General features: G+C 46.4%; 1 protein-coding gene across 1 annotated transcript in view; it reads right to left on the minus strand.

The window, feature by feature from the left end:
- Positions 1-12977, minus strand: part of LOC308676564 (cyclin-dependent kinase 12-like) — a 175625-nt gene that overhangs the window by 100954 nt on the left and 61694 nt on the right. The gene's annotated exons all lie outside the window — the stretch shown is intronic.

The following is a 12977-nucleotide window of genomic DNA, read 5'->3' on the forward strand; positions in this document are numbered from 1 at the left end:
GTTGCTGGAATTGGGTATGTGTAGTTTAATGAAGAGAAGGGTGAGGGATGACATGATAGCAGTGTTCCAATATCTCAGGGGCCGCCACAAAGAAGAGGGAGCCAAGCTATTCTCCAAAGGACCTGAAAGCAGGACAAGAAGCAATGGATGGAAACTAGTCAAGGAGAGAAGCAACCTAGAACTAAGGAGAAACTTCCTGACAGTTAGAACAACTAACCAGTGGAACAACCTGCCTCCAGAAGTGGTGAATGCTCCAACACTGGAAGTTTTTAAGAAGAGACTGGACAGCCATTTGTCTGAAATGGTATAGGGTTTCCTGCCTTAGCAGGGGGTTGGACTAGATGACCTCCAAGGTCCCTTCCAACTTATTATTATTATTATTACATCTCCGTTAACTCCAGTTTTTATTCCAGACGGGTGATCCTTATGATACTTGCTCGTTTTGAATAGTTTATCGATGTCGTCAGCAATGTCTGTGTAGAAATCTTTGGTTTTTATTTCGTATGCCAAACTGTCAGTGTCGGTAAACAACTCTGCTCTATCTCTGTACTTGGGTTTGATGTAGTTGTAATGGCAATTGTACATCAGAGTCTTGCTCAAGTCCACTATACACGGGCCTAGATATATCAGCTTGTTGTAAGTCAGCTTTGTTTTTGTCATGCGAATGGCGTTCAGGTTTTTGTTGTAGTTTGGTTGTTCTTCGGCGTCGAATATCGTGGATCTGTCAGTTTGGTTGGGCGATCAGTTTCACCGTTTCTCGCTTGTAACCAGCCTTACATCCACATGGTTCTCCATGGTCTTGCCGAAGACGCTGTTCTTAAGTTCGCAGAAGGCTTTCTCAAACTCGTTGGTAGCTTCCATTCTCAAGCCGGTGTTCAGATCGATGTACTTTTTCAGCCACGGCTCTTCTTTGAACTTTATTCCACTGTGAATTTTTGTAATCTTCATCCTGAGACTCTTGTACAGCTTCAAGGCCTCATAGTGCACACTGTACTTGGTCTTATTGTACAAGTTGGGTATTAACGTTTGCACCTTGGACCCTTCGGGAATAATAATTTCCGGAGCCAATGGGTGATTGTTGTGAAGATTGTGCAGCTCTTTCGAGTATTCTGAGTCAATCGTGAGCCAACAACTTACTCCATCTTGGCTCGAAAAGTTTTTCCAGTCGTTGTCATCCATTGAAATCCACCAACCGGAACTGGTTTGCTCATCGCCCATACATACAGGTTGTTGGTGTCCAGATCAATAAACGTTGAAGGGATACACTTGTCAAAGACCTCACCCATATACTTGTTTGCTCGAGTGTATAGTTTTGAGATGATAATGACCCCGCCACGTATTTAGTGTTTAAAATTGAGCAGCATATCGTAATCACTCAACAACTCCAGTTCAACATTCATCGTCAGCGTCATGTTCCAAGCAAGTCCCGGTGACATATAGTACCAGGCAGGTTCTAGTTTATAGTTTTCCATGCAAATGTCTCTAAATTTTTCAAAGACATCAGCTAATAGCAACACGTCACTCTTGTTGTACAGATTGTGGTAATCCCTGAGTGTTTTACAACCAAATTCCTCCCACACCTCCTTTGCATGCTTATAGTCGTTGTCGTTCAGTTTCGAATAGAAGGCGGACTTTGGAGGCAACTCGGTTTCGTTTAATCTTTTGGTGGGGTCCATGTACTCGTAGGGGTAAACTACTTTCCTCAGCAATAGATTGAACTGTTTTCTGCTGTATTCCTTTGCCAAATTTTTATACTGGTCTTTGCTAAGATTCATCAAAGTAGCAAGGCTTGTAAGCGTGAACCTAAAGCTGTTGATAAACCATAATTGTCGGCTAACTAGTTTTACCTTTCTCTTTTTTTTGACAAACTTGTCAACAACCACCTCTCTGCTGAACGAACTATACTTTTCTTCATTGTTTGGTATACAATATATTTTTTCCATTGTTTTCACCTTGTAGCTTTTTAATGAATAGATGGTTGTCGTACCTGGAAAGGTTATGGAATATTATGGGGATAAACCATGGTACTTTGAATTTTAGATTGCATTTATTCTGTGCCACGCCTCTCAACCTTCCCGTCAAGTGACAGTGATTGCGAATTTTTGTCTTTTTCATTCAATTTACCTTCACATAGGCGGCATTTAGCAGCTGCATCTTTAGACCTTCACATCAAGTGACAGTGTTTGTGAACTTTATCTTTAAAGCCTAACTCGTCTCCGCATATGTGACACGTAGTATCCAAGGCTACTCTCTGCATCGTCTTTTGTAAATATCATCTTCTCTGGGAATTTGAACCACTTGTAATTATCCTTAACATCTTGCACAAGCGAGTTGACAAATTTCTGCGCTATGTCTTTGTTATTAGCGGTGAATGCAACCGGATCTTGATTATACGTCGTATCGTTGAAGCATTTTATCTGGTAGCAAAACGAGCTTGGAACATGCTTCTAATATTTGTGCATGTAAGACTTTTCAGGGTTTGGTTGGCGCTTATGCATATAAGGTTTGTAATCTGTGTAGATTACAAACAGCACTCTCATTGACCTGTTGTGGTTCTTAAAAGAAAGCATCATGCTGACTTCTCAGAGTTCTATCTTTACAGGTTCGTGCAACAAACAAAGCCCATCATGTTTCTTGAGAGACTCTATCAAATGGTAACCAGTCACACATCGCATACAATAGTGCATTGAATGGACTGACTTTTCTCTTTCCTTTGTCATCAGTCTCTTAAAGGTTTTTATCCAGGTATAGTGCTTCTTAACATTGTCAGAAATAAGCAACAGATTAACAACTTTATCGCTTTGACGTTTGGTCACATACAGAGGGTATACACGTCTATTATATCCAAAGACGTTAAGGCTGATGTTGTTTTGTTCAAACTTGATGTAAACATTTTCCTTGACAGCAACCAGTAATTCAATACCACTCCAATCGAGTTTCTCAGCTTGCTTCCTCAATATCTTTTATATTGAGTATGCTGATGATACTCAATTTTACATGTTCAGCCTGGGTGACTCAAGTGATGCTGTTGCTGCCCTCTTGCAGTGACTGGAGGCTGTGGGGGTGTAGATGGGGCACAACAGACTTTTGCTGAACCCTGGTAAGACCAAGTGGCTTTGGGTGTGTCACTGCACGTTTTTTTTGTTCGTCAGAAAAGTTCATTTCTAACTGTACATTTCCCCTGCTCTCTGCACCTGTTGTGATAACTTATCTGGTAACCATAGTGACCCTCATATGACTAGTTATGTTATGGTTTCAGACTGTTTAGTGCGCATGTCTAGAAAAAGTTCTCACAGTTATTTCTTTATTGTCTTTCATCTTTGCTGTTACTGTCTGTTACGTTAGGATGTAGTCAGCTAGCTCTCTTTATAATATATATTTAGTTTTTATATTTTTGTAATTAAAAGGTATTTAGTAAGATTATGCGTCGTGTTTTATTTCCTTCCTTCATGCACATCATGCATCCTCTGAAGCACGGTCCTTCACCCTCTACTAAGGTGATTTATACCTTAACAATTTGGTATCGAGGATGGTTTGATTTATGTTTTTAGAGATGCATGTTTCTGCGGCTGTTATCAGTTAGTGCTAGCGAGGCAGCGGTGATTAACTGCTGAAACATGTCAGGAAGGAAGCCACGGATGAAAAGGGAGGCTAGGAGCTTGTCTGTGGGGCATCTCCCTTCAACTTTACAAACTCCGATCGCTTCAGCCACACGCCTTGGAGAAGACGCACCTGCTCCTGTCGACGATGCAAGGTCAGTCACTCCTTTTTCTATTTTTCCAAGCTCCCTGGCAGCTGCTTTTGAAAATGTTCACACTCCAGGGGCTCAAGATGCATTTCAAAGGCTTGGAGCGAAACCTAAAGTTCAGCCGAAGAAAATTCCTTCTGCTCCTTCAGGCCCCAAGCAAACTATGCGAGATAGGGCTATGCAAGGCTACTGTGAACAAATTGGGGTGTTTGAAAAGCGTTTGCAGCAGGCAAAGGAATATGTGTCAATGGTTCAGCAATATGAGAGGAATTATGAGCATGAACCGGCCATATTGCCACACCCACAAGGAGAAGCCATATTGCCTCCTTCTTCCCCAAAGCCAAAGTCACGCCCATCATTGAGTGTCATGCAAAACGAATGGGAACCGGAGGCTCCTATGTCACATGATTATGGGCTGTCCCAAAGGCCATACAGAGCCACAGTGATGCCTGAAGCAAATGTTATAGCACCATCTACTGGTGAAGCTGCATTAAGACATGAATTGGAGCTCTCACTCTTGCAACTGTCTGTGCAGGAATCTTTGCTCAGAGATACAGGTTTTCTGCCGTTATCTGAGGCTCCAGCCCCTGATGGTGCTAGGATTCCTGTTACTATTGCTTCTCCTGTTAATATTGCTTCTATGCAAGTCCCTCTACCTGGCAGAACACAGCCATATTTAACCCACATGCAATTGCCACCGGGTTCTTATATGCGAAGGCCAGTGTCATCTGCAGGTTATGCTAATGCACCAGCGCCAGGGCCAGCGCCTCCTGCTGGCCAGGGTAGAATAGCAGCTCAAAGACAGTCACAGCCAGCACCAAGACTACCGGCAGCTTCAATGCAACTGCCGCACGTCCAGGCACAGGCACAGACGCCACTGGTGCCCCCTGCAGGTTATGGTCGGATTGCACAACCTGCACAGCAAGTACCTCAATTGTATATTCCTCATCAAACACCTTCCATTGTACCACTGGCTGGTGACTCAACATTACAGAAGTCAGGACAGAATTACAGGGCATGGGTCAGTGAGGTTGGACTTTTGCTACGCAGAGAAGGTACTCACATGATGGTGTTTAATCCTCCTGCCCAGCCATGGACTCCTGACATATGGGACTTGGATAATAGAGCATGCACAACATTATTGATGTCAATGGACACTGAATTGCAGCTCACGTTTTCACAAGATGCAACTGCCCAACAAATTTGGACTCAGTTAGAGACATGTTATCGGCCTACATCAATTGAGTCTACATGTTTACTTTTGTCTGAGTTCCATGGTTCCAGATTAGAATCTGGTGAACATATTGGAGCACATTTGACTAAAATGAAAGGTATTAGAAAAGAACTGGGTGAAAAAGGCTATCCTATTGATGATTTTCAAATGATCAGCATTATCATCAATTCTTTGAATCATGAGTGGAAAGATGCTATTTCCAAGATCAATCAAGTGCCTATTGCTCAACGCACAGTGGATCATGTATGCAGAATTTTAACCGAAGAAGAGGCACTTATGCAAGCTGCGCCACATTTAAGGGAACCACCTGCATCAAGAGCTCCAGCGAGGCGTTCCTTCCGTGGAAGGACCTACATTCCAAGGATGCCAAGATGCTACATCTGCAATCGTGTGGGACATGCCACCCGGCATTGTCCCCAACGAGTTCCAGCGCCCGTCACATACCAGCCCAGAGGAACAGATTCCAGAGGAGGCAGAGGTAGAGGCGGACGACAAGCTCGTGGTCGTGGTTCCAGGCGTGATCCACAAGCTCCAATTGTCACATTGGTTGTGACCAACGATCCACAGCCTCAACCAGAGTACGACAGACGACTTCTTTGGACTTTGGACAGTGGAGCAGCATTACATGTTACCTACAGAAAAGAGCTTTACACAGAGATGCACGAGCCTGAACCTGAACTTCGTGAACTTTACTCTTTTCAAATCATCCTGTTCAGATCATGGGAAAAGGAACTGTTTATATTGAAGAGCTCGGTGCTCTCATTCCAGATGTCTACTACTTCCGTCTGCCAGTAGTAATTTGCTTAGTCAGAGTCATTTGTCTAGGTTTTCTCATTTTCAGGTCCACCATCTTGAAAAAGCAAGTTATATAGTCAAAGACGGAGATATTGTTGCTGAAACCATGTTGATTGGTGGTGTTTATTACATAAAACCAAAGTCTAAGCAGCAAGAGCAGGCAAGTATACACGTTCCAAAAAGCACAGGCCCAGAGAGAGACGTCCCAGAGAGAGATCCTGTTGCTACTCCAAAGGTTCCTAAAGATAATAAAAATACAAAAAAGACACAGGTTGCTCATGACAAGCCTGAGGTTCCTAATAAAAATGCTAATGTTGAGAATTCACTAACAGGTAAACCTTTGCATTCCAGGTATATCCATAAGTGGCATAGAAGATTGGGTCATGCCAGTTTCCGTGTCCTGAAGAAGATGCCAGAGTTCGCAAGAGGTTTGGATCTAAAGGGGTGTAAGGTGTTCTTGGACTGTGCTGTCTGCAAGAAAGCCAAATCCAAAGCAGCAGCAATTCCAAAACGTGCTACACGCCTGTCAACACGCATTTTTGATTTGGTACACACTGACATAGTTGGTCCTTTTGCACCAACACTTGGTGGTAAAAGATATTTCTTGACAATCGTTGATAATTATTCTAGATATGGATATGTATATCCTATGAAAGAAAAATCTGAGACCTTTCAGATCTTTAAAGACTTTGCTAGTCTTGTCTATACCCAATTTGAGGTCAACATTGCCAGAATCCAGAGTGATCGCGGTGCTGAATACATGTCTCAGCGTTTCCAGGACTGGATGCGTGAGAATGGGATAGTACATCAGACATCTGCTCCTTATACTCCAGCTGAAAATGGAGTGGCAGAACGCAGAAATGGGGTTTTGCAAACCATGATGCGTTGCCTTCTTGAAGATGCCGACCTTGGTTTTCCATACTGGGGTGAAGTTATCAAATATGCTAACCATATCATCAACCGTACTTGGAGTAGTGTGATAAATCAGACCCCTTATTTCATGTTGTATGGACACAAGCCTGATCTCTCACATCTCCATATTTTTGGTTCATACGCTGTGGTGAATATTCCCTTAGCCCAAAGAATGAAAGGGGGTCCTGCAGCAAAAAGGATGAGATTTATGGGTATTGACGATAATTCAAAATGGAGCAAATACATTGACTCTCATCATGTTATTGTGATTTCACAATCTGCTACTTTTGAGGAAGATGCTGACTGGTCCAGGATTCATTCTAATGATCCTGGAGTTTATTTTCCTAGAGATGATGTTGCTGATGCCACTCAACCTGATGATCAAGATTCACAGGATAATATTTGTTCCACGAGTTCTTCTCAACCTACTGTTCCGTCTTCGCAAGCCGCCGATGTTGCCGCTGGCGACGATGATGAAGACGAGGATGACACGGAAGAAGAATGGACGGTTGTTCCGAGACGTTCCAAGAGGTCCACAAAGGGAATCCCACCAAAACGTTATTCGTGGCAAGTAACAAAAACACCTGTACCTTTGATTTGTAATGTTACACTTCCACCTGAGAAGTTCACACAGATCAAACATCTTCCTGAATCAGAGCAAGATAAATGGTTTGAGGCAATGCAGGCTGAAATGGACAGTCTAAAGAAACTCCAAGTGTTTACGCCTGCAAACCCTCCAGCAAACAAGAAAGTTATTGGCACTCGATGGGTCTACAGGATCAAAAAGAAGCCGAATGGTGAGTTGTTGTACAAGGCCAGACTCGTAGCCCAGGGTTTCTCTCGTTATCCTGAGGACTATACAAATACTTATTCACCCACAGTGCGGACGGAGAGTGTGAAAATTGCTTTAGCCACTGCAACTATCCTTGGCCTGGAAGTTTTCCAGTTCGACGTTGAAATGGCTTATCTACACGCTGATCTTGATGAAGAAATTTATGTCAAAGGTCCTCCAGGTTTCAGACAGCAAGAAGGGGATACCTGGTTTTTACACAAAAGTCTTTATGGTCTGAAACAGTCTGGTTTAATGTGGTACTTATGTCTTTCTGACAAACTAAATTCAATGGGCTTTATTAAGTCCGAAACAGATGAATGCGTGTTTACTAAAAGATCCGGTAATAGGTATGAGATAATTCTTGTTTATGTCGATATTGTTTATATTGGTCCAAATAAGCAGATGAGTGAGGTTTTTGCTAAAGCTTTACAAATGTTTTTCACATTGAAGTCTTTAGGATGTATTAACACTTATTTAGGTGTTCAAATTACCAAAACTCAGAAGGGGTTTAGTCTCACACAGGAAGATAAGATTGAACAACTGTTACATCACTGCCACATGGAGGACGCTAAGCCTGTGAGTATACCCATGTAAACCGATTTTCACAATTTGGCACATGAACCAAGTCCTGAGTTCGAAGATCAAACACTATATTGCTCAGTCATTGGGTCGCTGCTGTATATTAGTAGTTGGACTAGACCCAACATTGCACTTAGTGTTAATCTCCTATCACGACATGTAGGCAAGGCAAAACACATTGGACATGTGTTAAAAAGTTATTGAGGTATCTAAAACACACCAAAGACATGAAGTTGTTGTTGGAACCAACACATACTGACTATGCAGAGTTGTGTTGTTATGCAGATTCAGATTGGGCAAGTGATAAGAAGTCACGAAAAAGTACTTCAGGTTACATGATGTTCTTAAATGGATGTCCGTTTACTGGCATGTGCGTAAGCAGAATTTTGTTTCTTGTTCCTCTACAGAAGCTGAGTATGCTTGTGTGTCTGATGCATGCAATTCTTTAACCTGGTTTGATGCTTTAGTCACAGATATCTGGACACATCCGATTCGACCGATCACTGTGATGGAAGATAATGAATCTGTGGTTTATATTTCTGAAACATGTTTTACAGGTTCAAGGTCCAGACACATTGACATCCGATATCAAAACATAAGGGAACTGGTTAAACAAGGTTTTGTGACATTACAGTATGTGCCTACACGTGATCAAATTGCTGATATGTTGAACAAACCACTACCTACAACCCAGCATGAATGTCTGCGTGAGAAGATGTGCCTTACTTGAGTCTTCACTTTGCTGACGAAAGAAGGGGAATGTCACTGCACGTTTTTTTTTGTTCGTCAGAAAAGTTCATTTCTAACTGTACATTTCCCCTGCTCTCTGCACCTGTTGTGATAACTTATCTGGTAACCATAGTGACCCTCATATGACTAGTTATGTTATGGTTTCAGACTGTTTAGTGCGCATGTCTAGAAAAAGTTCTCACAGTTTTCTTTATTGTCTTTCATCTTTGCTGTTACTGTCTGTTACGTTAGGATATAGTCAGCTAGCTCTCTTTATAATATATATTTAGTTTTTATATTTTTGTAATTAAAAGGTATTTAGTAAGATTATGCGTCGTGTTTTATTTCCTTCCTTCATGCACATCATGCATCCTCTGAAGCACGGTCCTTCGCCTTCTACTAAGGTGATTCATACCTTAACAGGGTGCGTGGAGCTCCAGGTTCTGGGACTCTGACTTCTTTAGTTCTGGATGGGGTTGTACTACCTCAGACAGACCTGGTGTGCAACTTGGAGGTTCTCCTAGACTCGCAACTCCTGCTCAATGAGCAGGTAACAGTTGTGGCTAGGACACTCTTTGCGCAACTTCGTTTTGTGTGCCAGTTGCGCCCTTTCCTAGATCAGAAGTCCTTGCTCTCAGTCATTCAAGCCCAGGACATCTCACAGTTGGAATATTGCAACATGGTCTACATGGGGCTATTCTTGAAGATCATCTGGAAGCTTCAGCTGGTAAAGAACGCAGGCACACAAGCAGTTCTTGGGGCTCCTACAGTGGCCCATGTCACACCACTGTTCTGCAAAGCTGCACTGGTTACCAGTTTGCTTCGGGGTCCAATTCAAGTTATTATCACCTTTAAAACCCTTCATGGCATGGGTCCAGGCTATCTGAGGAACTGTCCAAGCCCAATGGGATTGGCCTGCCCCACCTGCACCAGCAGAAGAGGCATGCTGTGGACACCATCAGTCAAGGAATTTCTCCTGGCGGGGTGCAGAAGAGCCTTTTCTGCTGTGGCACCCACCTTCTGAAACACTGTGCCCACCAAGGTGAGATCCACACCCACCCTTTTGGCATTCCAAAAGGCCTTGAAGACCTGCCTCTGCTAACTGGCTTGGGGCTCCAATGGGGGAGCCACATTGTAGAAGTGGCTAATGGATTAGAATAGACCCCACCTCCTCCCCATGCTCACTTTGCTCCCTTCCTCTCCATCTTGGTCAATTGAATTTTAACTGAATTTTAAATTTATGGTCTTTATTTACTGTTTTAATGTTTTAATTGGTATTTTTATTGAATGACTGCAAGCCTGCTACAGTCATCTCAGTGAGATAGGTGGCACAGAAGTTTAATAAATAATAAAATATATTAAATAATACAAATATTCACGACAAATTCCCCTTTGCTGTGAAACTTTATATATGAGGTCACATAGATCAGGGCTTTACAACCAGTGGTACATGAGCACCTGGCTGGTGGTACATGCCGTCGCCTTCCTCCCCCCCTGCTCCGCTCCTTCCCAGCTCACTTGCTTGCAGAAAACATGCTGCTTGGCAGCGGCCTACAAGAACCCAAGGACGCACGAAGAGCGCAGGCGCAGAGCGAGGCCCCGCCCTTCCCAGGGACTCGTTGTGCAGCAACCGGATTGACTTCTTCTCTTGCAGGATCTGTGTCGCCCTTCCCCCCCCTCTTCTTACTTCACAAGCAAGTGCGAGCCTGAAGGGGAGAGAGCCATCCACTTCCTCGGCAGGTAGGTGGTTTGAGACCGCTCGCGTCACGGCCAGCTCCTTCTTTTCCCCCTTCTCTTTTTCCCTCTGTTGCGGCCTCACTCTCTTCCATCTTCTTTTCCTCTCCCCCCCCTCCTGCAAGCTTGCGATACCCTTCACGTTGCGTCTCGGGGCTCGAGACTTTTCTCCCTCTCCTCTTCCCGAGGTGCCTGGCTTTACGGAGGGGAAAGCAAAGCAGCCAGACGGTGCGCGCCCTCCCCGAGGACTCATCCTGTGCCTCTCTTGAAAGACAGGGATTTCTCCAGCAGAACAAAGCAGAGAGGGCAAAGACGCCTGCGCTCCACCACTGCAGAAAAAGAAGTGCCACGTTTCCCGCCAGTGCAGGTAGTCCGGATCCTGCAAGAGGCCAAGCGGGAACGAAGCAGGCCTCGGGTAAGCGCTTCAGAAAAGCTGCAAGCGCCAGTATCACCTGGGCTCCTGCCCAGCTCACTTGCTTCCCAGGAAGGCGGTGACAACGGTTGTGTCAAGCCCCATGGGGGGTTCCAGTTCTCACTTTTCCCCTTTGCAAAATGGGCTTCAATTGAGCTGCACTCTGATTTCGGGCACCATTCCTTGGGAATCCTCCCCCCCCAAAAAAAGCAGGGCTTTTACTCGCTTTTCGGGCCACCACCCTTTGCACAACTCACCCCTTCGCTGGGGTGAGTCGTGCAAAGCGCGGTGGTGCAAAAAGTAAAAGCAAAAGTCCTGGGAACTGGCGCCCCCCCCCCGGACTGCCCTCCCTCCTCCCAGTGGGCGAAGGCGGCGAGGGGAGACCGCCTCACTACGCTCCTCCCGCCTTGGCAAGACCCCCACTTGCTCTCCCACCCTGTGCGCAGACCCGCCGCCTCGGCTTCCTCTACAGGCGCCAATCCCACCCCAGGAAAGGCTGTTCCCAGAAAAATCTCCCCTCAAAACTGAGCAGGGGCACCACTGCCTACTTCGGGCATCCCTCCGCAGCCGAAGCGTGGACCCGACACACAAAAAGGGGGGGAACCACAGCACCGGGCTGCCACCTCCCTCCCAGCCTCCTCACCGGCGGGGGCCGCTGGGAAGCCGTCAACCCGTCGGGAGTTCTCTGAGCCCAGCAGAGGTCGGGGCTGGCCGTACGGATGCGGCCTCCCGGGGTCGATGCAGCAAGGCCGGTGCATGGGCACGACTTTATTCCATCCCAGAGGACACTCCCCAGGGCAGAAGGAGAGACCATGGCGAGGTGGGACTGCTGCGTCTTCCCGGAGGGAGCAGGGGGGGTTGCGGGGGAAGTGTGTCTGCCGGCTGGGTCCCGGAGATAGTGGGCTTCACCCGGGACGGTGTGCATCCCTGCCCCCGTCATGCTGCGTTCAGGAAAGCAGGGGCGTGAGACACGGGTCCCTGCAGCTGGGGTCCCAGGAAGGCTGCAGCAGGTTGGACCGCCCAACCAGCTGGCCTGTCAGCTGGGAAGGTGGCCCTCGGCACAAGCCAGTCTCAGCTCTGCCTGCTTGAAGGTGATCTTTACTTACATCAACCTTCCTCCCGCCCTGCTTCTGTCTCGTCACAGGCACGCCACTTCCCTTCATCTCGGGATGGAGCATCGGGGGCCTGCCCCCTTTCCATCAGTGGAGTTCCGTGTTCACCTGGGGCGCCTTGAACGTGTGGAGGGGCTTCGTGGGGCGTTAACCCTTTCCGTGCCATGACTGGGACGCTCCGCGGGGGCAGCCACGCGCTCCTGCCATGGAGAGATTTCTGAAAGAGGCAGCAGTGCCCCTCCTCAGTTTCGATGGGAGATTTTTCCAGGAAGAGCCTTTCCCGCAGAGGAAGCAGAGGCGGCGGGTCTGCATGCAGGGTGGGAGAGCAAGCAGGGGTCTTGCCAGGGCGGGAGGAGCACGGTGAGGCAGTCTCCCCTCGCTGCCTTCGCCCACTGGGAACTGGGGGGCGGGGGCACCAGTTCCCGTGACTTTTGTTTTTACTCGCTTTTCGCGCCGCCGCGCTTTGCACAACTCACCCCAGCAAAGGTGCGAAAAGCGAGTAAAATCCTTTTGGCGGGGAGGATTCCCAGCTCAATTGAAGCCCATTTTGCAAAGGGGAAAAGCAAGAACTGGAACCCCCCCACGGGGCTCGACACAACCATTGCCACCACCTTCCCTGGAAGCAAGTGAGCTGGGCAGAAGCCCAAGCGACACCGAGCTGCTTTGTTCCTGCTTGCCCTCTGGCACGACCCGGACTGCCAGGAAGGAAACCCCAGATGTGGGGGCAAGCCTGGGAAAGATTGTGTTTGTGGGGGGGAAAGAAATCCCCGGCTGCAATTCCTGTGCAAGATTTCCTGCTTCCAAAAGGAAGGGACAAAGAGGGAGGGAAGGAAGGAAAGAAGAAAGGAAGGAAAGAAGAAAGGTAGGGACAATGGGAGGGAAGGAGGGAA

This window comes from Vipera berus (assembly GCF_964194415.1).
Source record: "Vipera berus genome assembly, chromosome: W".
Lineage (NCBI taxonomy): Eukaryota > Metazoa > Chordata > Lepidosauria > Squamata > Viperidae > Vipera > Vipera berus.